The following is a 27,944-nucleotide window of genomic DNA, read 5'->3' as shown; positions in this document are numbered from 1 at the left end:
TGAAATACACTACATCGCCTCCAATGTTATATTGTAAATCATAGAAACATAGAAAATAGGTGCAGGAGTAGGCCATTCGGCCCTTCGAGCCTGCACCGCCATTCAATATTATCATGGCTGATCATCCAACTCAGTATCCCATCCCTGCCTTCTCTCCATACCCCCTGATCCCTTTAGCCACAAGGGCCACATCTAACTCCCTCTTAAATATAGCAAATCAACACCTACAGTTCCTTATTCTCCACCGATGACTGTGGGTGGCGCAGTGAGGCAGCGGTAGAGTTGCTGTCTTACAGCGCCAGACACCTGGGTTTGATCCTGACCACGGGCGCTGTCTGTACGGAGTTTGCACACATTCTCCCCGTGACCATGTGGGATTTCTCTGGGTGCTCCGGTTTCCTCCCACACTCCACACATGCGAGTTTGAAGGTTAATTGGCTTCTGTAAATTGTCCCTAGAGTGTAGGATAGAATGAGTGTATGGGGTGATTGTTGGTCAGCGAGGAATTGGTGGGCCGAAGGACCTGTTTCCATGCTGTATCTCTAAACTAAATTAGACTAGCCAGACTTTGTCCCGCCCCCCCAGCTCTCTTCCAGCTTTCTGTCCCCTACCGCAATCAATCTGAAGTCTTGACCTGAAACGTCACCTATCCTTGTTCTTCACAGATGTTCTCCAGAGATGCCGGACTCGCTAAGTTACTCCAGCAACTAATTCGCTGCCACGAGTTTTTCACCACCTTGCATTTAGATAGCAACTTTAATATAACGAATAGACAGAAGGAACTTCAGATACTGGTTTACAACAAAAAAAAGGATACAAAGACTCAGCCAGACATTGTTTGGCAGACACCTCTCTTCCAGCCTTCTCCTCCCCATACCTCTCCACAATTGGGCAGCACAGTGGCACAGTTTCTGCCTTACAGCACCAGAGATCTGGGTTCGATTCTGACTGCGGGTGCTGTCTGAACAGAGTTTGTACGTTCACTCTGTGACCATGTGGGTTTTCTCTGTGTGCTCCGGTTTCCTCCCAAACTCCAAAGATGTGCAAGTTTGTAGGTTAATTGGCTACAGTAAAGTAGTAAATTGTTCCTAGTGTGGGGGATAGTGCTAATGGATGGGGTGATTGCTGGTTGGCGTGGCCTTCGTGGGCCGAAGGGCCTGTTTCCGCGCCGTGTCTCGAAACGCTAAAATCTAAAATCTGTCTGAAGAAGGGCCCCGACACGAAACGCCACCTATCCATGTTCCACAGAGGTGCTGCCTGGCCCGCTGAGTTACTCCAGCACTCTCTAACTTTAAAAAAAATATAACAAAACCGTTTCAAAGAACCTCGTTGATCCGACATCAGACAAGACTTCACGGTGATCCTCAAGTATGGGGATATCATGATGGGCAACCAAAAACTCGGTTGTAGAGGTAATGTCTGAGGGTTTTATCGGTGAGGGAGGCAGAGAAGCTTAAGGAGGAAACTCCAGAGCTTGAAACAATACAAGCTAAAAGCACAGTTGCCATTGAAATACTGAACAAAACTGGCGGTACCCAAAAAGATAGATCAGTACAGCTCAGGAACAGGCCCTTTGGCCCACAATATCCATGCCGAACATGATGCCAAGTTCAACTAATCTCCTCTGTCGGCAGGTGATCCATATCCCTCCATATCCATGTGCCTTTCCTAAAGCCTCTTGAATGCCACTATCCTGCCTGCCACCTCCACCACCCCTGGCAACAAGTTTCAGGCACCCACCATCCTCTGCGTTAACATTTAAACTTGCGCCGCACATCTCCATTAAACGTTGCCCCTATTACCTTAAAACTACGCCCTCTAGATTTTGATATTTCCAACCTGGGACGAAGCTTCTGGCCGTCTACTCAATCTAATGCCTCTTATTATTTTACATCCATCGGGTCTCTGCTCAGCGTCCAACGTCCCAGGGAAAACACTCATAGTTTGTCCAACCACATATCCATGATCTAGAGAGTTATGAGCATTAGACTGGGAACTATACATATATGCTTTTAAAGTTATGGTCTGAAGAAAGGTCTTCACTCGAAACTTTGTCGGCCCGAAACGTGGTCTTAAGAAGGGTACCGACCCAATACGTCACCAATTCCTTTCCTCCAGAGATGCTGCCTGACCCGCTGAGTTGCTCCAGCTTTGTGTGTCTATCTTTGGTTTCAGCATATTCTTGGAAAGGACAACGAGGATGAATCATATATAGTAATGGGTAACCTTGTCAAAACAGTGACTGTCTGGTTTGGCTCAAAATTCGAAGGTAGGGCAGATCGTTAATTGTGTTTGACTTACATAAGAGAAGAATTTTCTTATCATTTGTAGCATCAGTACTTTGACAACTATTTATATTTCATTTTCATTACATAATGGGATGAGAGCAAAGGCAGCAGGAACACTCTCAATACTGTTCCCCATATAAACTAGAATCTAGTATATCCATAGCCCAGAGCTCTGCACAAACTAACTCTCTCCAACAACCTTCCTCTCGTGTAGAAACAAGGACCTGCAGATATTGATTTACAAAAATGGACACAAAGTACTGGAGTAACTCAGTGGGTCAGGCAGCATCTCAAGAGAAAAAGGATGGTGGCATTTCGGAACGGGACCCTTCTCCCTTTTTTGTAAACCAGCATCAGTGACACAGCGGTAGAGTTGCCACAGACCCGGGTTTGATCCCGACTACGGGTGCTGTCTGTATGGAGTTTGTACAATCTCCCGGTAACCTTGTGGGTTTTCTCTGAGTTCTCCATTTTCCTCCCACATCCCAAAGACGTGCAGGTTAGTAGATGAATTGGTTTCTTTAAATTGCCCCGAGTGTGTAGGATGCCAAAGTGACCATAACACAGGACTAGTGTGAGAGGGAGATCGCTGGTCGGCAAGGACTCGGTGGGCTGATGGGCCTATTTCCCTGCTGTATCTCCAAACGTAAAAACTAGAGCAAATCTTTCTTCAGGCTAATGGAGTAACGGAAAGAAAGCTGGAAAAGAGAGGTGAGCATGGGACAAATCCAGACAAGTGATAGGTGGAAACAGGGGGAGGGTTAATCAGCAGATGGGTGGAGTAAGCGACAAAGGCAAGAAATGAAAAGAAGACAAAAGGGTGTCAGATAAGGAGGGAAGGGAGGAAGTGTGCAAGGCAGGTGTATTTTTTACACAGATGTTTGTGGGTGCCTGGAACGCACTGTCAGGGGTGATGGTGGAGACAGACATGATAATGGCATTAAAGAGGCACACAGATATGCAGGGATATGGATCACATGCAGGAAGAAGAGATTAATTCAACTTGGCATTGTGTTCGGCATGGATATTGTGGGCTGACAAGCCCCCGAAACGTCACCTATTCCTTCGCTCCATAGATGCTGCCTCACCCGCTGAGTTTCCCCAGCATTTTTGTAAACCTTCAATTTTTCCAGCACCTGCAGTTCTTTCCTAAACTGTCCTGAGCTGCACTGTTCTGTGTTCTGTGTTCTGTGTTCTGTGTTCTGTGTTCTGTGTTCTGTGTTCTGTGTTCTGTGTTCTGTGTTCTGTGTTCTGTGTTCTGTGAGTGAAATGCAAAGCCAGAGGGAGGGATATGGGTGGAATGGAATGGGGAGGGGGGGGGGGGGGAGGGATCGAGGACTCAGGGTGAAAAATGAGCAGGGTGATTAGGGGAGAGATATGGATTCAGATGGGAAGGTCTGATTTTTTATTTTTTTATTTGTGTTTCTCGGACAAGAAGTGTTCGATCGAGTACAGGACATGATAAATGTCAAAATGTGCCATTGGGCCAAAATCCAAGCAAAGGGCCCAAAAAGCCTCTGATTCACTGGAACATCAGAACAGCTGTGGCTGTTCAGCCCATGCAGCCTGGTCCGCCTTTCTATTGTGGCTGATTTCTTCTCGGTGAAAATAAGAAACATTTCTTCGGAGTATTGTTTTGGTCACCACGTCATAGGGAAGACGGTGTCAAGCTGGAAAGGGTGTAGTGAATATTTAAGAGGATGTTGCCAGGACTGGAGGGCCTGAGCTATAAAAAGAGAGTGAGCAGACTGCATCTTTATTCCTTGGAGTGCAGGAGGATGAGGAGAGATCTTCTAGAGGTGAACAAAATCATGAGAGGAATAGATAGAATAAACACACCGTTGCAAAAAAAAAAAGCTAATAATCTTGCCCTGAGAAGAGAAATCGAGAACCAGAGGACATATGTTTAATGTGAAGGGGGAAAGATTTAGTAGGAACCTGAGAAGTAAAGGGTCTGTCCCACTTACGTGTCCTTGGCACGCAAATTATGCGATCTCGTGGTCACGTTGAGCCGAGACGGTCGAGCTAAGGTCGGGCGCAATTACATGCGTACGCACAGCCGTCTGGAGCGTAATTTGCAAGCCAAGGACGCGCCAGTGGGACAGGCCCTCATCATTTGAAGATGGACACAAAGCTGGAGTAACTCAGCGGGACCGGCAGCATCTCTGGAGAGAAGGAATGGGTGACGTTTCGTGTGGAGACTCATCTTCAGTCTGAAAAGAAGGGTCTTGACCCGAAACGTCACCCATTGCTTCTCTCCAGAGATGCTGCCGGTCCCGCTGAGTTACTCCAGCATTTTGTGTCTATCTTCAATTCTCTTGGCCCCGCTCTGGGAGTAGAAGTGGGGGCGGATCCGGATCCGCAACGGCCGTGAGCCCCAGGCCGAGTTCGACGATCGTTTGCCTGCTGCTGCTGCTGTTGAAGGTGAGACGTTGCGTCGGGCCAGGGTCTTGCGCCTGTCCCACTTTGGCTGTCAGTTCCGCGACAGGCCGTTGGCGCGCGAAGATTTCGTTCACTGCAAGAAGTTTGGAGCCCCGCACGATGTCGGGACCGGCCTCGCACAACTCCATACCCCTCCGCCCTTCTAAGTGGGGCCGGCCCCGCGTGGCCATGCTGTGCCCGTACACCTCAAGCGACCACGAGGTCGCGTAATTTGCGAGCCAAGGACGCTTAAGTGGGACAGGCCCTTAACCTTTTTTATACAAAGGTTGGTGGGTATATGAAATGAGCTGCTAGAGGAGGTACTTGAGCCAGATGCTATCACAATGTTTAAGAAACATTTGGACAGGTACATGGATAGGAAAGGCTTAGCAGGATATGGACCAAACGCAGGCAGGTGGCACTAGTATAGAATGGACATGTTGGTCAGTGTGGGCAAGTTGGGCCGAAGGGCCTGTTTCCATGCAGTAAACAACAGTTCTAACAGGCTTTCCAAACTAAAATATGAATGCGATTTTTCTCTCTGCAGTTGCTGAGAATTTGCTGCTATATTTCAGTATGTCTCTGCTAACTACCCATTCTTCACATAATGTCCTTGCTTAACGAGTCTTGATTTGGAAGTATCAATTGACCTTCATCTACAAGAGGTTGGTAATTCCTAATTTGTCTGATGACATACTTCAGAACATCGCCCTTATAGTGCTCAACTCATTTTACAGTAAAAACAAAAGATACAAAGTGCTGGAGTAACTCAATGGGTGTGGCAGCATCTCTACCCACGTAGTCAGAAGGAAAGCATGCAAAATCCATGCAGGCAGCAGCCAAGGTCAGGATCAAACCCAGGTCTCTAGCGCTGCAAGGCAGCAACTCTACCAGCTTCACCACTGTGCCACCCAGGGATGGCTTCAATTCTTATTCATGGCACATTCGATACGATACGATACAATAGAACTTTATTTTTACAAGGAGGGAAATTGATCTGCCAACAGTCATAAAACAGACCATAATGAGATGATTTTGCCCAGTTCTCAATACTTGTAACAAAGTACCTTGTTTCGAAAAAAAAAGCAAAAGCTACTGGGGTGATTACAAGGGTGAGGGAACACAGTTTTTATGAAGGGTCTCATATCTGAAACTTGGGTAGCTTATATCCTAATAGTATGAACAAAGATTTCTCAAATTTCTCAAATTTTAAGTAACCAGCCTACTTAAAATCCTTTTTTCCATTCCCCCACATCTCCACCTGGGCTCGCACCCATTTATCCCCTCCCCTTCCGCCTACATTCCTTCTTCCGGCTTCACAATTCTCACCTCTTCTATCCTCATCTCACATCTTTTGTCTTTACAGCCCAGGCCTTTGTCCAACCATCAGTCTATCAAAGCTCATTCCTTTTTTAACCAGTTCCACCTATCATTCGCCAGGCTTTGTCTCTTCCAGCTTTCCCACTAACACCATAATCAGTTTGAAGAAGGATTACTTCAGCACTTTAAAGTGAGGGGGGGTGGGGAACATTTAATAGGAACCTGAGGGGCAATTTTTTGTTCACAGAGGGTGGTGGAACAAGCTGTCGGAGGAGGTAGTTCAGACAGGTACTATCACAACATTTAAGAAACATTGGATAGCATAGACACAAAATGCTGGAGTAACTCAGCTGCTCAGGCAGCATCTTTCGAGAAAAGGAATAGGAGACATTTCGGGTCGGAACCCTTCTTCAAACCTGATCTGAAACGTCACCTATTCCTTTTCTCCAGAGATCCTGCCTTACCTGCTGGGATATTCCAGCATTTTGTGTCTATCTTTGGTATAAACCAGCAGCTGCAGTTCCTTCCTACACATGGATAGGATAGGTTTAGAGGGATATGGGGCAGACGCAGGCAGGTGGGACGAGTTGTAGATGGGGCATGTGGGTCAGAGTGAGGAGGTTCGGTCGAAGGGCCTGTTTCCACACTGTATGACAATGACTTTGTGTCTTTTTGTAAACCAGCATCCGCTGTTCCCTGTATCTCCTGAAACATTAACGGTTCCTCTCTTCACAGTTGCTGCCAAAGATCCTATAGCGAGCAAGATAGACCACTCGATGAAAAAGACGTAGTACGGTCATGGGCAGATTCATGGGTAATTTTTGGCCCCATTTCCGTAACCGGCTTCCGTCTCCGCACCAAAGATCCCATAGCGGAGCAAAGATATTAGTGCGGAGATGGAAGCCGGTTACGGAAACATCCTCGTAAAAATCAAACTTCTTTGGTAAAAATCTTCTCCTCATTTTCAGAATTATAATTTATTAACGCAAACTGATCCCCGCAATGTTGATTACACTGCGAGTCGGGTCGGGTCAGGTTACAGAAATGGATGAAAAAAAGGCCCACGTTCCGCTCCGTTGCGTACTACACGTCAGCCCATTGCATTTAGAAGGAGTGATCTATCTTGCTTCGCTATAGGATCTTTGATTGCTGCCTGACATAGTGTGTGTGACACTGTGTGGGCAGCACCTGTGGAAGGAATGGACAGGCAATTTATCGGTTCAGGATCCTCAGGCTGCTGTTCTGCTAAAGAGCAATAAAGATTGGACGGAGGTTTTGCAGGTCGTAAAAGATCATGATCAGTTTAAATAGGGAGAAAAGAGGAAGCTCTCCATTTCCGAGGTCAAGGATGCAACAGCCATATCCCAGGGGCCGTGAGAAATAAAGCATTTCCGCTTGGCCAACTGCAATTCAGTCCCTGTAGGGGTTCTGGAAAGAGGATGAAGCAGGGCCTTCATTTTCATTTTCCCTCTGAGGGCGGCACAGAGGCACAGCTGGTAGAGCCACTACCTGACAACACCAGAGTCCTGGGTTCGATCCCGACCTCGGGTGCAGTCCGTGTGGAGTTTGCAAATTCTCCCCGTGACTGCGTGGGTTTCCTTCGGGTTCTCCAGTTTTCTCCCACATCCCAAAGACGTGCAGGTTTGCAGGTTAACTGGTTCTCTGTAAATTCCTTTGAGTGTGCAGGGAGTGGATGAGAAGGTGGGATAACATGGAACTAGTGTGAACGGGTGATCGATGGTCAGTATGGACTCGGTGGGACAAAGTACCTGTTTCCATGCTGTTTCTTTCAATCTATCTTTCAAATTACAATTAACACATTGAATGGTGGTGCTGTCTCGAAGGGCCGAATGGCCTACTCCTGCACCTATTGTCTATTGCCATTTCCATAATTGCTTTTGTTACCTCTTCCTATTCCTGACTTTCTTCAGCTGCCTTGATTCTACACTCCGGAATTCTGTCCCTTAATTTTTCTGCCTCTCTTAAAATGCATCAAATATTTGCAGTCCTGTCTTGCATTCTGTGGCTTGGTTTGGTGTTTTGCCTTGTAAGCTCTCCAGTTAAGCATCTTGGAATGCATTGAGAAACAAGAAACTGCAGATGCTGTTTTACAACAAAAAAAGACACAAAGTGCTGGAGTCATTGGATCAGGCAGCATCTCTGGAGAAGATTATAAGCAATTATGGGCACCATATCTGAGGAAGGATGTGCTGGCTCTGGAGAGGGTCCAGAGGAGGTTTACAAGACTGATCCCAGGAATAAGTAGGTTAACTTACAATGAGCGTTTGTCAGCACTGGGCCTGTACTTGCTGGAGTTTAGAAGAATGAGGGAGAACCTCATTGAAGCATAAAGAATAATGAAAGGCTTGGATAGAGAGGATGTGGAGAGGATGTTTCCGCTAGCGGGTGACTCTAGGTCAAGAGGTCATAGCCTCAAAATTAAAGGACGTTCTTTTAGGAAGGAGATAAGAAGAAATGCCTTTAGTCAGAGGGTGGTGAATCTGTGAAATTCTTTGCCACAGAAGGCTGTGGAGGCCAAGTCAGTGGATATTTTTAAGGCAGGGATAGATAGATTCTTGATTAGTACAGGTGTCAGGGATTATGGGGAGAAGGCAAGAGAATGGAATTAGGAGGGAGAGATCAGCCTTGATTGAATGGAGTAGACTTGATGGACCAAATTCTACTCCTATTCCTTATGACCTTATACCTTATGAACATGGATAGGTGAGCTTCCAGCCTGAAAAAGGATGCCAACCCAAAACATCAACTATCCATGTTCTCCAGAGATACTGCCTGACCTGCTGAGATACCCAGCACCATGTGTCTTGTTTTAGGAATGCATTGACCTCCGTAAAGGCGCTACGTCCACGCAAGTTAACATTTTGGTACTATCATGCATCGAGTTATACTTTTTAAAAGAAGAACTTTAACAACTAGTCGGTAGATATGTGTCAAGCTCGTGAAGAGCTGACATGTCGGTGATAGACAGTCTCTGATGCAGGCCTAGCTAATTGCAAAGGTTACTCAGGGTTACTGCTCATCCGCCCAGCTTACCCTCGAGTAAAACTGCATCATGATGGATGGCCAACACAGCACCAGGGTTTCAGCCCCTGATTATATTACATCAACTCTCTGGTCAGAGCTGGCACGCTAGCTGGGACGGAAGAGAGTGGCAGGACATCATGAAGCAGATGGCACCACTCAACCTCGAGTTGGAGTGAAAGGGAGGGAGGGAGGGAGGGAGGGAGGATGGATGGATGGATGGATGGATGGATGGATGGATGGATGGATGGATGGATGGATGGATGGATGGATGGATGGATGGATGGATGGATGGATGGATGGATGGATGGATGGATGGATGGATGGATGGATGGATGGATGGATGGATGGATGGATGGATGGATGGATGGATGGATGGATGGATGGATGGATGGATGGATGGATGGATGGATGGATGGATGGATGGATGGATGGATGGATGGATGGATGGATGGATGGATGGATGGATGGATGGATGGACGGACGGACTGTGGCTACAAGTGGTAACAACTGCATGTATATGCCCAATGCCTTTATCTTATAAAAACAACTCAAGACATACACCATCATTTAATTCTCCCAAACGTTGCAAGCATATGCATTTAATTTCCCATTCAGTGGAGCAGAAGAATGGTTTGCCCAGTAACACAGGGTCCAGTACACTCTAGTCCATCTGTATCTGGACCAGAGGGGGCGCCGCACGATGGCTGCCTAGCCAACGGTCTGTCTTCGTCTTTTCCTTCTTTGTGTTTTTAATTTGTTGTATAATGTATGTTTGAATTTATCTTTAGTTTTGGAATGTGGTGGGGGGGGTGGGGGGGAAACTTTCTCTCTTTCCTCGCAGGAGATGCGACTTTCTCTGTGTCGTATCTCCGTCGGCACTGCGGCCTAACATCGTGGCGTTGGCAGCCTCTTGCTGGGACTTCTAGAGCTCCAAAACCACGGAGCCTGTGGACTTTATAACATGTCGGAGCAGGCGATCCCTTTGCTAGAGGTCGGCCTTTGGTGCTCCAACCCGCGGGAGCTGCAGACTTTAACATCGTAAAGAATGCAGTCTCTGGTGAGAGACCAATCTCGGGTACTCCAAGCCGCAGGAGTTCGACCGCCCCGATGAGGGAGCTTAGACCACCTCGATGTGGGTGCTCGATCACTGGCTGCAGATAGTTCAACTCCCCCGACCGCAGGAGGAAAGCAGATAAGACTTTATTGCCTTCCATCACAGTGGGGAATGTGGAGGTGCCGCTGCGGTGGATGTTTATGTCAATTTTTATGTAGTTGTGTGTCTTGTTGCTCTTTTGTTATGACTATATGGCAAACCAAATTCCTCGCATGTTGCAAAACATACTTGGCTAATAAATTACGATTATGATTAGTCCAGACTGCAAGTAACTACAAAGCTTCACTAGCAGAAAGGAAGAAGACACACAAGGAACAGCAGGTGCTAGAATCTTGAAGAAAACCTGGCAAGTGATAGGTGGATACAAGCGAGGTGGGGGTGAATTCGATTAACAAATGGGTGGACAAAGTCTGGAGTTAAAGACGAGACAAAAGGGTGTGAGATAAGGAGAGAAGAGTGAAAGGTAACGCTGGAGTTAGGAATATATAGGTGGAAAGGGATGAGGAGGGGAGAAAGGGGAGTGGGATAGTGGGAGAAATGGGTGTTCACTAGGGTGGGGGCACAAGAGAGAGAAGAGGAAAAAAAGGGTCGGGGGTATAGAGTCATACAGCGTGGAAACATGCCCAACATGCCCCATCTACTCTTGGCCCACCTGCCCGTGCTTGACCTATCTGAACCCTCTAAACCTATCCACCCTGTCCAAATGCCTCTTAAACGTAATGATAGTACCAGCATCAACTATCTCCTCTGGCAGCTTGTTCCATACACCCTCCGCCTTATGTGTAAAAAAAATTACCCCTCGGGTTCTTATTAAATCTTCCCCCCCCCCTCACCTTAAATCTGTCCTCTGGTTCTCGACTCCCCTACTCTGGGCAGGTATTACGTTAAGTTGGAGAGCTCACATAAGAAGACATTAGGACAGGACAACAAATGTTTAATATGTTGTATAGGAGGAGAGAGAGGAAGAGAAATCAAGGGACAGAATTCCAGAGATTGAATCAGGACAGCTAAAGACATGGGCATCATCAGCAGAGGAACTCAGGCACCGCAAGAGGTAACAAAAAGAAAGGATACTGTAGGATTTGAGGAGCAGTTACACATATGTATCATCTATGCAATCTATCTCCCTCGCTCACTCCAATTTCTTCAGAAGACACCTTCAGGGCAGCACGGTGACGCGGTGGTACAGTTGCTGCCTTACAACGCCAGAGACCAAGGTTCAATCCAGACTACGGGTGCGTCCTCACTGTGACTGCGTGGGTTTTCTCCAAGTGCTCTGGTTTCCTCCCACACTCCAAAGACAGGTTTGTCGGTTAATTGGCTTCGGTAAAATTGTAATTGTCCCCAGTGTGTAGGATGGTGTTCGTATACGGGGTGGTCGCTGGTCGGCGCTGAATCGGCAGGCCAGAGGGCCTGTTTACGCATTGTACCACTAAAGTCTAAAGCCAGTTTTTTAAAAGTGATTTATTCAATAGATGTGAAAAGACAACTCGGCTTTCAAAACACTTTGATCAGGCAGATGAGATCAGTTCAACCAGACGTCATGTTCAGCACAAATATTGTGGGCCAAAGAGCCTGTTCATGTGCTGCACTGTTCTATGCTTTATTTGTAAAAGGTCAATTTTGCAAAGGTAATGAATAAAAGACAGATCTTTCTTCTGATACCTACCGAGTGGTGTGTTTACAAACCTGTTGTACCGCTGCAAGTAAGAATTTCATTGTTCCGTTCCAGTACATATGATAACTAAACATAGAAACAAGGTGCAGGAGTAGGCCATTCGGCCATTCGAGCCTGCACCGCATTCAATATGATCATGGCTGATTATCCAACTCAGTATCCCATACCTGCCTTCTCTCCATACCCCCTGATCCCTTTAGTCACAAGGGCCACATCTAACTCCCTCTTAAATATAGCCAATGAACTGGCCTCAACTACCTTCTGTGGCAGAGAGTTCCAGAGATTCACCACTCTCTGTGTGAAAAATGTTTTTCTCATCTCGGTCCTAAAAGACTTTCCTCTTATCCTTAAACTGTGACCCCTTGTTCTGGACTTCCCCCACATCGGGAGCAATCTTCCTGCATCTAGCCTGTCCAACCCCTTAAGAATTTTGTAAGTTTCTATAAGATCCCTCTAAACACTCTTGACTCGCATGACACTCAACACCCAGAGCAGAAAGTATCTTTGCTTTCTGAAACCTTCAGAATGTAAAGTTAATCTGAAGGTGTCTGAAAGTAAAGCTACCCATGCTTTACTTTCAGAAGGACAGTAAACAACTATTGGCAGCCTGGATGAGCTCCGGTCTTTCCATCCTCTCTCCTTTCCTTTAAGATACTTCTTAAACTTTACTTAGAACACAACGGAGTAACTCAACGGGTCAGGCAGCATGATTGGCGGGCTTGGATAGGTGACATTTCAGGTTGGGACCTTTCAATAATCTTGAGGCCCCCTTAACAGCTGTGGCCCACCTGCAGTCCGTCTGTTTTTTTTCTTTCGTTTTGTTCCTTGTCCTGTTTTAGTTAATTTTGTTTTATTAAGTTGTGTATGTGTGTGGGTGGGGTGGGAGAAACATGCTTTGGTCTCTTCCTTCGGGGGATGCGACTTTTTCTTCGGTCGTATTCCCCGTCCCCGTCTCCGTCTGCGCCGAGGCCTAATGGCGGAGCTGGCGGCATCGGAGCTGTAGCAGCGGCAGCAGCGGCGGAGACCCGACTCGGCCCCCGAAGCTGTGGTGGCGGCAGCAGCAGCGGAGACCCGACTCGGCCCTGGAGCTGTGGCGGCGGCAGCGGCAGCAGCAGCGGTAGCGGAGACCCGACTCGGCCCCGAAGCTGTGGCGGAGGCGGCGGAGACCTGACTCGGCCCTCGGAGCTGTGGCGGAGGCAGCGACCACCCGCGGAGTTTGAACCGTCGCCTCGGCGCAGAGGGAGAACAAAGAGGGAAGAGACAGAGACTTTAAGATTTAAGATGAACTCACTGTGGTGGATGTTAAATTTCTGTTGATTGTGTGTTTTTGTCATTTTTTAAATTATATGTATGACTGCAGGGAAACAAAATTTTGTTCAGACCGAAAGGTCTGAATGACAATAAACGAATCTAATCTATCTAAAAAACTAAAAAAAAAACTTAAGGAGACATTAAGACAGAGTCCCAACCCGAATCGTCACCTATCCATGTCCTCCACAGATGCTGCCTGCCCCACTGAGTTACTCCAGCACTTTGTGTTCTATGCAAGTTTCCAGCATCTGCAGTTCCTTGCATCTCCTGAAGCCCTTTGGCCCAACTTGCCCACACCAATATGCCCCAATATCATAAAGTGGGACAAAGCATAAGGTGCTGGAGCAACTCAGCATAAAGTGCTGGAGGAACTCAGTCAGACAGATGATGCCTGACCCACTGACTTCCTCCAGCACTTTGCGCTTTTCTCAAGATTCTAGCATCTGCAGTTTCTTGTGTCTCCATGCAAGGACATCTCAACCGAAACCACTGTCAGGCCGCAATGCACCAGTGGGCAGCGACTTTAAACAGGATGTAATCGAATGGGAAATAGGTTTTCTACTTGAAAGCATCAACAGATTTTGAAGACCTGAAATGTCACCTATTATTTTTCTCTGGAGATACTGCCATGACCCTCTGAGTTACTCCAGCACTGAGTCTATATTCGGTATATACTAGAATCTGCAGTTCCTTTCCACACAAACTCAAATTGGATTATGTTGGGCTTTGGTGCATCTCTGATTCAGGATTAGGAAAGACCTGCAGATGCTGGTTAAACCGAATAAAGTCCGACCCAAAACGTTACCTATTCCTTTTCTCCAGAGATGCTGCCTGACCTGCTGAGTTACTCCAGAATGTTGTGTCTATTTCTATTTCAGATGCTCAGCACTTCCCCCATCTGTTTTATACTCTTGGAGTCATGCAGCATGAAAATGTAAGGTTATCCACTTTGGTAGCAAAAACAGGAAGGCAGATTACTATCTAAATGGCGTCAAGTTGGGAAAAGGGGAAGTACAATGGGATCTGGGGATCCTTGTACATCAGTCTATGAAAGTAAGCATGCAGGTACAGCAGGCAGTGAAGAAAGCAAATGGCATGTTGGCCTTTATAACAAAAGGAATCAATTATAGGATCAAAGAGGTCCTTCTGCAGTTGTACAGAGCCTTAGTGAGACCACACTTGGAGTATTGTGTGCAGTTTTGGTCCCCTAATTTGAGGAAGGACATTCTTGCTATTGAGGGAGTGCAGCGTAGGTTTACAAGGTTAATTCCCGGGATGGTGGGACTGTCATATGCTGAGAGAATGGAGCAGCTGGGCTTGTACACTCTGGAGTTTAGAAGGATGAGAGGATATCTCATTGAAACATATAAGATTGTTAAGGGCTTGGACAAGCTAGAGGCAGGAAACATGTTCCCGATGTTGGGGGAGTCCAGAACCAGGGGCCACAGTTTAAGAATAAGGAGTAAGCCATTTAGAACGGAGACGAGGAAACACTTTTTCTCACAGAGAGTAGTGAGTTTGTGGAATTCTCTGCCTCAGAGGGCGGTGGAGGCAGGTTCTCTGGATGCTTTCAAGAGAGAGCTAGATAGGGCTCTTAAATATAGTGGAGTCAGGGGATATGTGGAGAAGGCAGGAACGGGGTACTGATTGGGGATGATCAGCCATGGTCACATTGAATGGCGGTGCTGGCTCGAAGGGCCAAATGGCCTTCCCCTGCACCTATTGTCTATTGTCTAAAATAGGTCATTCAGCCCATTTAGACATACTGTTTCCTTCTCCCCACCTTCCTATCAACTCCCCAGCAATGCTGCCAATTAACCACACACTGAGGTCATCCACAGCAGCCAATTGACCAACCGACCCACATGTCTTTGGGATGTGGGAGAAAACTGGAGCACCCAAAAGTAAATCATGCAAACTCCACACAGACACACAGCACCGGGAGTCAGGATAAAACTCAGGTGTCTGGAGCTGGGAGGCAGCGACTCTCCAGGTTGAGCCCAGAGGTAAACATGCAAACTCCACACAGACAGACAGCACCAAGATCGAACCCTGGAGTGTGAGAGGCAGCGCTCTCCCAGTTGAGCCATTGTGTGCTGCCCCATTCCCTCGTGGCTTTTTACTTTGCCTATTTCAGTACCTTGGACAGATAAAATGTTTGTTTGTGTACAAGTGCCTCCCCCACTCCCACTTTCAACTCCACCTCCTCCACCCCCCTCACTCTACCTCTCACCGACTTAATCAACAAAGAAATCACGAGTGGTTTCAGGGATAAAGCGATTTATCCAACACACATTTACAATCCTCAAGATAAACTGGCTTCGGCTGAAGGTCCCTTTAAATCAGCATCAGCTTTGTCTGCCTTCCGAAAACACAAGGCAGCAGGGCCACCCACCCTTACTCCAGGACCATTTCCGGAGCTGCTTTCCAAGCAACAGGTTGACAACAAGCTACTAATCCTGTGGAGAGTTTCCTTCTTCTTTTTCATACAGACCTTTGTCGTTCACCGTGCCGGCAGCATCCACATGATCTCAAACCCTCTGTCAGAGGCTGCAACAAGTCATTGGGGAACAAGCTGAGCTATTCACAGAGTCCCCAGTGTAGGGGAAGACTTGCGAGCGGCAGTGATAATGCATGGGGAAGGGGGAGCCGACTTGTATCTCCAGCTACGCAGTGAATGCTCTGAACTCGGTATCTCCCACTGACCCATTCAGACTCCCAGAGATCTTGACAGAGGCACATCACTCATCTGCAGGTCTCGTTTTGCAGCTACATCATTTGTTCCCTCTTAATCTCACTGTGCTAATTGCTTGACAAATTGTCATCACCACATCTGATCAAAATGAAACAGATTATGTCCAATTAAAATGGCAAATATACAGTATATCACTTTTTATTCACAATTGTCCACTGGACAATCATTGCTTTGATCTAAAAGGCAATTGATGGGTTTTGGGTTTTTTGTTTGGCACAAGTACAACATCAGTAGATTCAACTGGACATTGAACACATAAATCACCATCCACCCGATACCAAGCGCTGAAATAACCTTTAACACGCCAGGCCCAGGCTTCCACTGCACCCCAGTGCTTTCATTGATTTAAAGATACAGCAAGGAAACAGGCACAGGCGTGCCCCACCGAGTCCACGCCGACCATCTTTCTCCTGTCCACGATAGTTCTACTGTGTGTTATCCCACTTTCGCATCCACCCTACACAGTAGGGGCAATTTGCACAGGGCTGATTAATCTACAAACCAGCACGTCTTTAGGATGTAGAGGAAAACGGAGCACCCAGAGGAAACCCACACGGTCACAGGGAGAACATTCAGGAACCCTTCTATGAGGCAGCAGCTCAACCAGCTGCACCACCGTGCAGTCCTAGTATTCACACATAAACTTTATTTTAATCCTCTCCTCGCTTGGTGTCACAGAGAGGTTATGCACAGAAAGAGGCCCTTCGACCCACTGAGGTCATACTGACCACCAACTGCTCATTTCACACCAAGCCTACATTGACTCTCCATTCCCTCTCCCACTCCCTCTAGATTCTCGCCTACCCACTAGGGGCAATTTACAGTGCAAACCCACACGTCTTTGGGATGTAGGAGGAAACCGGAGCACCGGTAGGAAACACCCATGGGGGAACGTGCAAACTCCACACAGACAGCACTCGAAGGCAGGATTGCACCTGGGTCTCTAGCTACGCAACTATGCCACCCCTTTCCGCAGAACAGCGCATTTTCATTTTTTTTAAACTGCTAGAGAGACTCAGTGGGTCGAGCAACATCTGAGGGGGGAAAGGAATTGTCAACGTTTCAGGTCAAGACCCTGCCTCAGGGACTGAGAGTTACACAGCTGCATTCACACTCACATTGGGTGCTTAGTTTATCGGGATGTGTATCCTGACCAGATTCCTGCTCCCTCTAAAGCAACGGATCACTCGAGGCCCTTCGTCAAATCGCACCCAGAAATAATCGCCCACTGGAATATAACTCCATACAAGGCAACATTTTAAGAGTGGCCAGAGAGGCCTCAGTTGAATTTCCCTGAAATTCCCCTGAAATTCAACAAACCTAATGTTAAGGGAAAACACCTGCAAAAGATGTGAGCTGGGATTCTGGAACTGGACTGCGTTTAGAACAAATTGTACCATTTTATACAACCCTGAACTAATGTTACCAGGAATAAAACACGAATGAAGACTTCTTAATTTATCAAGTCTCTTCAATCTTAGATCTATGCAATAATTTGAACATTGTATCGATATTTGAGCAGGTTCACTTATTTAAAAACAAGCTATAAATTGTTCATTGATAGATTCTGCCATTTTACACAATCCTGAATTAATGTTACCAGGAATATAACATGAGTGAAGACTTCTTAATTTCTCCTGTCTCTTCAATCTTAGATCTATGCAGTAATTTGAATGTTGCACTAGCATTTGAGAAGGTTAAGTTATTGCCTTAAATCTACATTGCAAAGTCCCTCAATCTCTGCCATTTCCGTAGTAGCAGATTTCTACTGATTTATTAAAATCGCGCTGCCCTAGGATTATTGTGTATTTTCTTTTAAAAGCTAACACCAGCAATGATTCGATAGTTTAAATAAGGAGATATAGCTTCTGCAGGCTGGAGTCTTGGTAATCAGAAGGTACATATTCAACATACTTTGCAAATGAAGCAGAGGGGTTGCGTTTTGAAACAAATCGAGTTCTTGCAACCTGGAATCCCAGAGTGGAGAAAGCAAACGGAACAGCAAGTTTCAAAGGGATTCATATTTGGAAAGAAAAATATGTGGAGGACTCTGGAGACACAAGACTAATTGGATTGTAATCCCAACAGACCCACAATCGACAGATTGGTCAACTCCTGTCCTGTACCAGAGAATGGACTCAAGAACTAGAGGGCACAGGTTTAAAGTGAGAGTGGGAAATGTTTAATCGCAACCCGAGGGGCAGCTTTTTTCATTCAGAGGGCAGTGGGTATATGGAACGAGCTGCCAGAGGAAGTAGTTAAGGGGCGGAGGGGACAATAACAACATTTAAGAGATATTTGGATGGGTACATGGATAGGAATGGTTCAGGGGATATGGATTAATGTGGGCATGTGGGACTAGTTTAGGAATCTGAAGGGCAACTTTTTTCATTCAGAGGGTGGTGGATATACGGAACGAGCTGCCAGAGGAAGTAATTGAGGCAGGTACGAATAACAACATTTAAAAGATGCTTGGACAGGTACGTGGATAGGAAAGATCTAGATAGGAATGGGCCAAACACGGGCAAGTGGGACTGGTGTGGAAGGGCATGTTGGTCAGCGTGGTTTAGTTGGGCCGAGGGTGTATATGACTCTATATAGGACTGACCTAGATGGTCTAAACTAGAATCTATAAAAGTGCCACCACATGCTGTACCGCCACAGCAAACACCATAACAGACCCCACCACCATTCCTGCCCCAATAGCCAGCCAAAACACGGCCCTAGATGATTTTTTTTAAAGAAACAGTCCCAAACATACACCACGAGTGGACTGTTGCCACAGCTGCTGGGTCTGATCAAAGACTTTCTCCCCACCCACCCCTATACATCACTGTGTGTTGTATTTCTGTGTCACTAAACACTCTTTTTTGTTCTTCAATAACAGCCTCTTTTATTCGTGCACTTCACAAAGGAGATTCCGGCGTTTGTCCGAATCTAAAACCCTTTTGGATTTGGGGACTGAGATTGGGAGAGCGAGGGCGGGGGCGGGTAGAGAGGGGAGCATTGACAACATTGCAAACAGATCACCCAAAGGACAAGAAAAAGGACACTTACACATCAAGTTCCCCTGATTCAGTGCACTGGTTGCTAGCAGTCAGTAAGTGTGCAGTTAAACTCCTATATATATATGTCAGTAAATCCAGTCTTGTCACCATGTCTGCCGCTGAACAACTTAACTTCTTCCATCTTCGACTGTTTTCCTCTTTATAATGTTACCTCTCCACGGTCGGTTTTCACCGACAGCACCGGCTCCGTGTCAAGCCGAGAGCGAGGTGTTACAATTGTTCGGCTGCTGTTAATTTCCTCCTGTTGCTGTCTGCCGGGGATAGAAAAGTTGAGTCTGGGAGCAGCGGGCTGCTGTGGGGAGAAAGATGCTGCGGGGATGTATGTCGGCGCGTTTGATGGACTGTGACACATGCAGCCCCTGGCTCAGAGGCGTCGCCTTTGGATGTCCCTCCCTCCCTCCTAGTCTCCAGCTCTCGCCTTCCTCTGCCCGCCCGCCCGCCTCTCCACACAGCAAGAGGGGCGCACACTGTGGCCGGGGAGGGGGTGACCGACCGTCCCGTCCCGTCCCGTCCCACCTTCCCAATCACCAGAGTACAGTGGGTGGGCTGCCGTCTACAAACTCAGAGGGGCTGTGGTGTCAATGCAGTGGCGTGTCAGGAGGGGGGGCAAAATAAATAGACAGACAGATCAGAAACGTACGGGTAGATATATAGAGAGAGAGGCAGACATAGACAGATAGATAGAGAGGAACATTCACAGCAGATGTATATAGAGATAGATACAGATAAAGATAGAAATATATATATATAGAGACAGAGAATTGGGGGTAGGAGGGAGAGAAGGGGGGAGAGAGAAGGGGGGAGAGATAAGTTGGTAGTCATAAAGGTGAGAATGATAAAGGGTTCTATTAGACATGGGTATGTATAACGTGTTAGATGAGCAAGTGGGAGATGAGAAAGGTGCGGCGTTCGCACTTTGATCGACTAAATATAGAGATGGGGAGGTTATTAGACATATAGATAAACAGACAAACAGCTAGATAGTTAAGAGAGGGATAGATCGATCCTAAATCGACAGATAAAGAGGTAAGGGACCGGAGATGGCGGAAGAGACAGGGAGATAGATAAATAATAGAGACAGGTATAGACACTAGGACATAGATGAATCGATAAAGATAAAAACATTGATAAATAAATATGTGTTAATTATTAACCAATATAGACAAAGTATTACTTAGCATGTGTTCCCATTTAGTTCATTGCTATTGTCTTCAAAGCAATTCACTGGTAAAAAGGGAGAGAGAGGGGGGGTGTCAAAGTTAGCCTGGGTGCTGTGAGCTGGGCTGCAGACCTTCTTTGGGGAGAAGTTCTCCGTGTGTCTTTCGCGGGCCACCTGCTCCCTTGTTGTGGTAACATCCAGAATAAGCAGATGCTACAATTTGTTGTTTAAGGGTGAAGCTATAGCCAGTCCTTACCTGGCTAAACCATTCAACGGTTCCAGGGGGCACAAGGGGCTGGAAAAGGCTAATCTTTCTGACCAGTTGTTATTGATGTTCAAAGCCTTGATTAAAAATATCTCCCGCTGAACCCAACCCTTTCTTTCTCTCCCCCAGTTGACCCGCTTTCCTTGCAATAATTCACTTGATTCGTTAAAAACAAATCGTCCAATAAACGGCAACCCTCCCCCCGACTTTGTCCACCGTCCAATCTAATGGAAAACGGTTACACGATAGCAGTCAGACCATATCTTGACATAAAGAGGAGTTTTATAATAAATCTGCGTTTGTGTAACAACACGCAGAGAGCTTAAGCGAGGAGAGAAAGAGCGAAGGGGACAGGGTTTGAAAAGTAAATGAAACCACATTTGTTGGAAATCAGAAAATGCTGGGATTGGAAACAAGGAACTGCAGATGCTGGCGAACAAATACAAATGTGCTGGAGGATCTGAGCGGACCAGGAAGCATCTCTGGAGAACGTGGATATGTAACGTTTCGGGTCTACAAACTACTCCGTGATTTGTCCATAAACAAGACCCCAATCCTATATATTGTTTTCAAAACCTTTTTTTCCAAAACTTTTTTTTGCTGCTTTCAGTGTCCCCCCCTCCCCCTTCTTTAGAAACATGAAATCTGATATAAGCATTCGGCCGGTTTAATTTAATAAGCAGGAGACGCAAACAACTGCAGTGATCCTGAGCAAAACACAAAGTGCTGGAGGAACTCAGCGGGCCAGACAAGAAGGGTCTCGACCCGAAACGTCACCCATTCCTTCTCTCCAGAGATGCTGCCTGTCCCGCTGAGTTACTCCAGCTTTTTGTGTCTATTAACCATCAGCACTTAATAAGGTGCCGTTGGCAGTAAAATTATTTCGTTCTCATTTCAAACTGCACTAAATATGGAGAATGTAAACTGTACCCGTGCTTTCTAGGGATGCTATTGAATGCCAGCTGAATATTTACAGGCTGGTGTGCAACTGTATATTTTGATTTTAAATCCCTCTCTTGCTAATCCACAACGACACCAGTTCAGATGTGCCCAGCTCCCCACATCACACTCACCTTGCGTGTGGCTGCACTCACGCTAACATATCGGCCAAGAGCTCCCTCTATCTGTCACCAGGGATATTTTCCCTGGTTGGCTAACAACCCAGCAGTATGAACATTGATTTCTCTAACTTCAAGTGACCGTTGCACCCCCTCTCACCCCGTTCCTCCCCCACCCTCGTCGTCATATTAGTTTCACAGGCATCCTGATGAGTTTCACTGTCTGTACAACTCCATATCACCTACCCCACAGCCAACAATGGATCATTGTGGGCTCCATCTTTCCTTGATCATCATTGCTTTTTGCACATCTTTCATTCATTTGTTCTATTTCCCTTCTATATCTCTCATCTCCCTTATCCCTGACTCTCAGCTTGAAGAAGGGTCTCGACCCAAAAACCTCATATTTTCCTTTTCTCCAGAGATGCTGCCTGACCCACTGAGTTGCTCCAGCTTTTTGTGTCCATCTTCCCACTTGTTATGTGGTCAACCGGATGATTTCAGTTAGCACGATGGAGCGGTTTTGTGAATCGTTTCCCTCTGTATGTAGTTCACACTGATTTGGAAACGTCTACAGGGTGAACCAGTGTGACAATCTGTTGGAGTTGAGATTGAAATTGATGCTCCGATACTGCATCATGAGCCATACAGCACAGAAACAGGCCCTTCAGCCCAACTCGTCCATGCTGACCAAAACGCCCTATTTAAACTAGTCTCACTTGCCCGCATTTACTTATAAGCCCCTAACCTAAACCGTTCTTATTCATGTACCCATCCATATCTGGTTTAAATTGGGACAGTTTCTTCCCAGCTGTTATCAGGCAATTGAACCATCCCATCACCAAGTAGAGAATGGTCCTGACCTCCCATCTACCCCATTGGAGACCTTTGAACTATCTTTTACTCAGACTTTATTAGACTTTACACTGCACTAAACATGTTCCCTTTATCCTGTATCTATACACTGTGGAGAGTTTGATTGGAATCATGTATAGTCTTTCTGCTGGATGGAACGCAGCAAAAAAGCTTTCCACTGTACACGTGACAATAATAAATTAATAAATAATAAATTAATAAAATAATAAATTAGACTAAATGTTGTTATTGTATATGCCCCAACTACGTACTTCCTCTTGCAACTTTTGAACACATATTCACGACACTCTGTGTGAAAAGGTTGCCCCTTGGGTTCCAGCAAAACTGAGCACAATACTTCAAGTGCAGCCTCGCTACTTTTAGTAGAACTGGAACATAACGTGCCGTTGATGAAATCCAACGTGCCAAAAGCCTTCCTCACCACCCTATCTTTCTTTGATGCCATTTTCAGGGAACTATACAATTGTACTCCTAGATGCTTCTTTTCTAGAACACTCTCCTCGAAGAGCCAAATGGCCTCCTCCTGCACCTATTTTTTCTGTTTCTCCAGGGCCCTACTATCCGCTGTGAAGGTCCTAACCTGGTGCAAATATGCGACACTACACACTTATCTGAATTGAACTCCATTCGCCTTTCCTTGGCCCACTTGCTCAGATGATCTAGATCCCATTACAATTCTTGATAACCATCTGCAATGTCTACAAAAGAAAGACACAAAGTGCTAGAGAAACTCAGCGGGTCGGGCAGCATCTCAGGAGAAAGGAGCCAGATGGGTCTCGACCTGAAATGTCACCCATCCTTTTTCTCCAGAGATACTACCTGACTTGCTGAGTTACTCCACCACTTTGTGTCTATCTTTAGTATAAACCAGCATCTGCAGTTATTTGTTTCTGTACTCGCTACGGTACAACCTGTTTTAATATCATCTGCAAATGATAAAGCAATGATATAGATGACAAACAGCAACGCGCCCAGCATTGATCCCTGAGGCACTCCATTAGTCACAGGCATTCAGTCAAATAAACAACCTTTCAGCACCACCCTCTGCTTCCTCCATGAAGTCAATGTTTCTACCCGGTGGACTAGCTCTCGCTGCATCCCATGCGATCTAACCTTCCAGAGCAGCCTACCATGCAGAACCTTATCAAAGGCCTTACTGAAGTCCACATAGACCACATCTACAGCCCTGCCCTCATCAACCATTAAGTATTTAGGACAGATACAGAAATGTAATAGTCCTTTCCCATGTAAATACCACAGAAGAAAATACAAGAATTAACATGTTTTATACTTCCAATTTTCCTCTTGGTCAGACACAAAGTGCTGGAGTAACTCAGCGGGTCAGGCAGCATCTCTGGAGAAAAGGAATAGGTGACATTTTGGGTCGAGACCCTTCCTCAGACCCGAAACACTGCATATTCCTTTTCGCCAGAGATGATGCCTGACCCGCTGAGTTACTCCAGCATTTTGTGTCTATCTTTGGTGTAAACCTGCACCTGCACATTCCTCTTAGTTAGCATGGACAAGCTGGGCCGATGGTCCTATTTCTATGTGATTCTTTGCAATAACAATTGGAGGAGATATATCAGGATAAAAGCTACTGATATAACAAATGGGCCGTGAAGATCTTGACTCGTGTACGCACAGCAAGTGAAAGTACATCTATTATTCAGTCTTGTAGCTGTCTAATGGCAGCTTACTGCTCTCTGAAGCATTCCCATATAAATTAGTCGGCAGACAAAATAAATGATCCAACAGACAAAGAAATATTGACAACCTGCATGTAAAATGACTATTAGGTGAGCACAGCAAGACTACATGGGCTACACTAATATAGAGAAATTCCACATCAGCTTATGAGCGCAACTAACGCTGGGTTCTTGTTTAGTTTAGTTTAGTTTAGTTTAGTTTAGTTTAGTTTCATGATGCAGCATGGAAACAGGTGCTTTGGCCCACCGAGCATGCTAACCATCAATCACCCGTTCACACTAGTTTTATGTTTTCCCACTTTCTCATTTACTCCCTGCACACTAGAGATAATTTACAGAAACCAATTAACTTACAAACCCGCACTTCTTCGGGACGTGGGAGGAAACCGAAGCATCCAGAGGAAACCCACGCCGTCAGATGGAGAGCGTGCAAACACCACAGACAGCAGCCGAGGTCAAGATCGAACCCGGGTCTCTGGTGCTGTGAGGCAGCGGCTCTACCAGCTTCTACAAACCTGTACGTCTTTGGAGTGTTGGAGGAAACCGGAGCACCCGGGTAAAATCCATGCGATCATAGGGAGAACGTACAAACTCTGTACAGACAGCACCCATAGCCAGGAAAGTATCTTTGTTTCAATACACATGACAATAATAAACCAATATCAATATCAAAAGAGAAATGGTTAACATTTCAGATTAAAGATGCTTTGTCAGCATTTCCAATGCCTTAGAAACATAGAAACATAGAAAATAGGTGCAGGAGGAGGCCATTCGGCCCTTCGAGCCAACACCGCCATTCATTGTGATCATGGCTGATCATCCCCTATCAATAACCCGTGCCTGCCTTCACCCCATGTCCCTTGACTCCACTAGCCCCTAGAGCTCTATCTAACTCTCTCTTAAATCCATCCAGTGACTTGGCCTACACTGCCCTCTGTGGCAGGGAATTCCATAAATTCACAACTCTCTGGGTGAAAATTTTTTTTCTCATCTCAGTCTTAAATGACCTCCCCTTTATTCTGACCTCCCCTTCAGTGTATCAATTTTCATGCAGCAGAGGTTTAACCTACTGTTCCGTTTTGTCTAGCATGGACAGGATGGGATGAATGGCCTTCCCTAAGTCAGAGATGTCTATGATGCTATGATCCCACAGCACCATAAATATCTTGTTGGCATCTGAGAAACTTTACCGCGTTTAAATTGAATGTTGCATTCCTGGCAATTACACTTCAAAGGTATATTTTTGGCTCCCAAGCATTATGACATGTAATTCAAATATAACACAGTTTTGAACGAAATTTCAAGAAGTGCAGGGCATACATCAATACAGAGGCTTTTATATTTGAATGGAGAAACAAGGAAGTGCAGATGCTGGAACCTTGAGCAAAACACAAAGTGCTGGAGTAACTCTGCGGGTCAAGCAGCATCTGTGGAGGACATGGATAGGCGATGTTTCAGGTCGACACCCACCTTCAGATTTCAGTTGAAGGGCCGAATGGCCTCCTCCTGCACCTATTTTCTATGTTTCTATCTATGTTTCTATGAAGAGTCCCAAACATCACCTATCCATGTCCTCCACAGATGCTGCTTGACTCGCTGAGTTACTCCAGCACTTTGTGTTTTGCTCAAGGTTCCAGCATCTGCACTTCCTTGTTTCTCCATTCAAATATAAAAGCCTCTGTATTGATGTATGCCCTGCACTTCTTGAAATTTCGTTCAAAACTTGCATGTTTGAATGACAGTAAAGGGCAATTGGATTGAATTGAATTGGTTTAAAAAAATGCAAACTGCTAAAAAGAGAAAAAAACTGTAAAGGCTGTAAACCAGATTGGTATATCATTAATTTGATGAAATTTAATTGTAGTTCTTAACACTGGGCTTTAAATCAGAGTGAAAGGATTTGTTTAGTGGAACATAACAGAATTACCTCTTCAGCTAAAAGCATGCCAAGGTTTACAAATATCTTTCATTTAACTCATATTCAGGATGTGGGATTCCTGGGATTCCTGAGAGGCATTTTTATTGTAGAAACATGGAACTGCAGATGCTGGTTTATCAAGGAAAGGCACAAATTGCTGAAGTAACTCAGCGGGTCAGACAGCAAGCATGGAGAACATGGATTGCTCGATGTTCCAGCATCTGTAGTTCTTTGTTCCTCCATTCAAATATATAAGCTTCTATATTGATGTAGGCCCTATATTGGGTTGGTACCCTTGTTTAAACATCAGGATGTGGCCAAAGTGAAACGTCACCAATCCATGTCCTCCAGAGATGCGACCTGACCCGACTTTGTGTCAGAGCCATTTTTATTGTTCACCCCTGTTTGCCCAGATAAGCTAATTTTTTGTTATGTATTCAATGTTTGGAATGTTGCTGGTTTGTTGCAGACTTTATTACACTACCCTAACTGTCCCTTGGGAGGGTCAAGAGTATTTAATTGGCACATGTACCAAAATGGAACATTGAACGGTGGCGATGAACCAACGTCTTGATTTGTTGCAGTGTTTCTGAAGGCACTTTTCTTGCAACATTGTTGAAGTGACCGCTCCAGGGTTTAAAGCCAGAAGCAAGAAAGGACCAGAGATATATTTCCAAGCCTGAGTGTGTGTGAGAATGGCGAACACTAGATAGTGTGAGGAGGATACATGCACTTACACAAATTCACGTTACTGAATCTTTTCCTAGATTTGTTAATTTTACAGCATCTGAACCGCACTGACAAGGCCAAGACTCCTTGCTTCCCCCATTGAGAGGGTTAATGTAACAGACATTTTTGAGAGACTTTTGCTTCTAAAAAATGTCACTCCAGAGGTTTGCATCTGGGGAAATGTAGGGAGAGGGTGAGCAGGCTAGGACTCTACACCTTGGAGTGCAGAAGGATGAGGGGAGCTCTTATAGAGGCATACAAAGTCATGAGAGGAACAGATCAGGTAAAAGCACAGTTTCTTGTCCAGAATCGAGAACTAGAGGACATGGGTTTAAGGTGAAGGGGGAAAGATTTAATAGGAACCTAAGAAGTAACATTTTTACACTAAGGGTGGTAGGTGTATGGAACAAGCTGCCAGAGGAGGGAGCTGAGGCAATGTTTAAGAAACATTTGGATTCTACATGGATAGGATTGGTTTAGAGGGAGATGGACCAAACGCCAGCAGGTGGGACTGGTGCAGATGGGACATGTTGGTCAGTGTGAGCAGGTTGGGATGATGGGTCTGTTTCCACGCTATATGATTCTCTGACTCTTTGAATCTATGTGAAGTTGCATGTTGGCAAGACTAAGTAACCACAGTAGAGGTCACCCCTAAAGGATATTGGCAAACTGGAAAGATTTTTAAAACAATCTAGTAGCATAGCAGAAAGGCCTAAATAAAGTGGACGTGGAGAGGATGTTTCCACAAGAGGGGGTCTAGGACCAGAGGGCACAGCCTCTGAATAAAAGGACGTACTTTTAAAATGAGGAGATGAGGAATTTCTTCAGCAAAGGGGTGGTGAATCTGGGGAATTCATTGACACAGACAAAGGTGGAGGTCATCACTGAGCATTTTTAAAGTGGGGATTGTTAGTTTCTTGACTAGTAAGGGTGTCAAAGGTTATGGGGAGAAGGCAGAGGAACGGGATTGAGAGGGAAAGATAGATCAGCCATGATTGAATGGTGGGGCACTCAATAGGCCAAATGGCCTAATTCTGCTCCTATGCCTCATGAACTTGCAGGTGGTGGTGTGTGTGTGTGAAGCACCTTGCCCTTCCTGGTGATAGAGGTTATGGATTTGAGAGTGGAGTGTGTGAGTGATTGACACTTTATAAAAGGTACTCACTGCAGCCCTGTGTACTGGAGGTGAAGGCAATTAATATTTCAAGTAGTGGATGGGATGCCAACCAC

General features: G+C 45.8%; 1 protein-coding gene across 4 annotated transcripts in view; it reads right to left on the bottom strand.

Moving 5' to 3' along the window:
* The window catches only part of LOC116987597 (sodium channel protein type 4 subunit alpha-like), a 368,780-nt gene that overhangs the window by 286,595 nt on the left and 54,241 nt on the right, over positions 1 to 27,944 (bottom strand). For 3 of the 4 annotated variants that reach the window (XM_033043777.1, XM_033043758.1, XM_033043785.1), the window contains exon 1: positions 18,990 to 19,351. The exons of the other annotated variant lie outside the window; for it this stretch is intronic. The gene's annotated coding sequence lies outside the window, so the exon portion shown is untranslated. Of the gene's footprint in view, positions 1 to 18,989; positions 19,352 to 27,944 lie in introns of those variants that run through there. 4 annotated transcript variants of the gene reach the window in all.

Source organism: Amblyraja radiata, chromosome 2 (assembly GCF_010909765.2).
Source record: "Amblyraja radiata isolate CabotCenter1 chromosome 2, sAmbRad1.1.pri, whole genome shotgun sequence".
Lineage (NCBI taxonomy): Eukaryota > Metazoa > Chordata > Chondrichthyes > Rajiformes > Rajidae > Amblyraja > Amblyraja radiata.
Note: the sequence above shows the minus strand (reverse complement) of the source record. Positions and strands in the feature narration are given on the sequence as shown.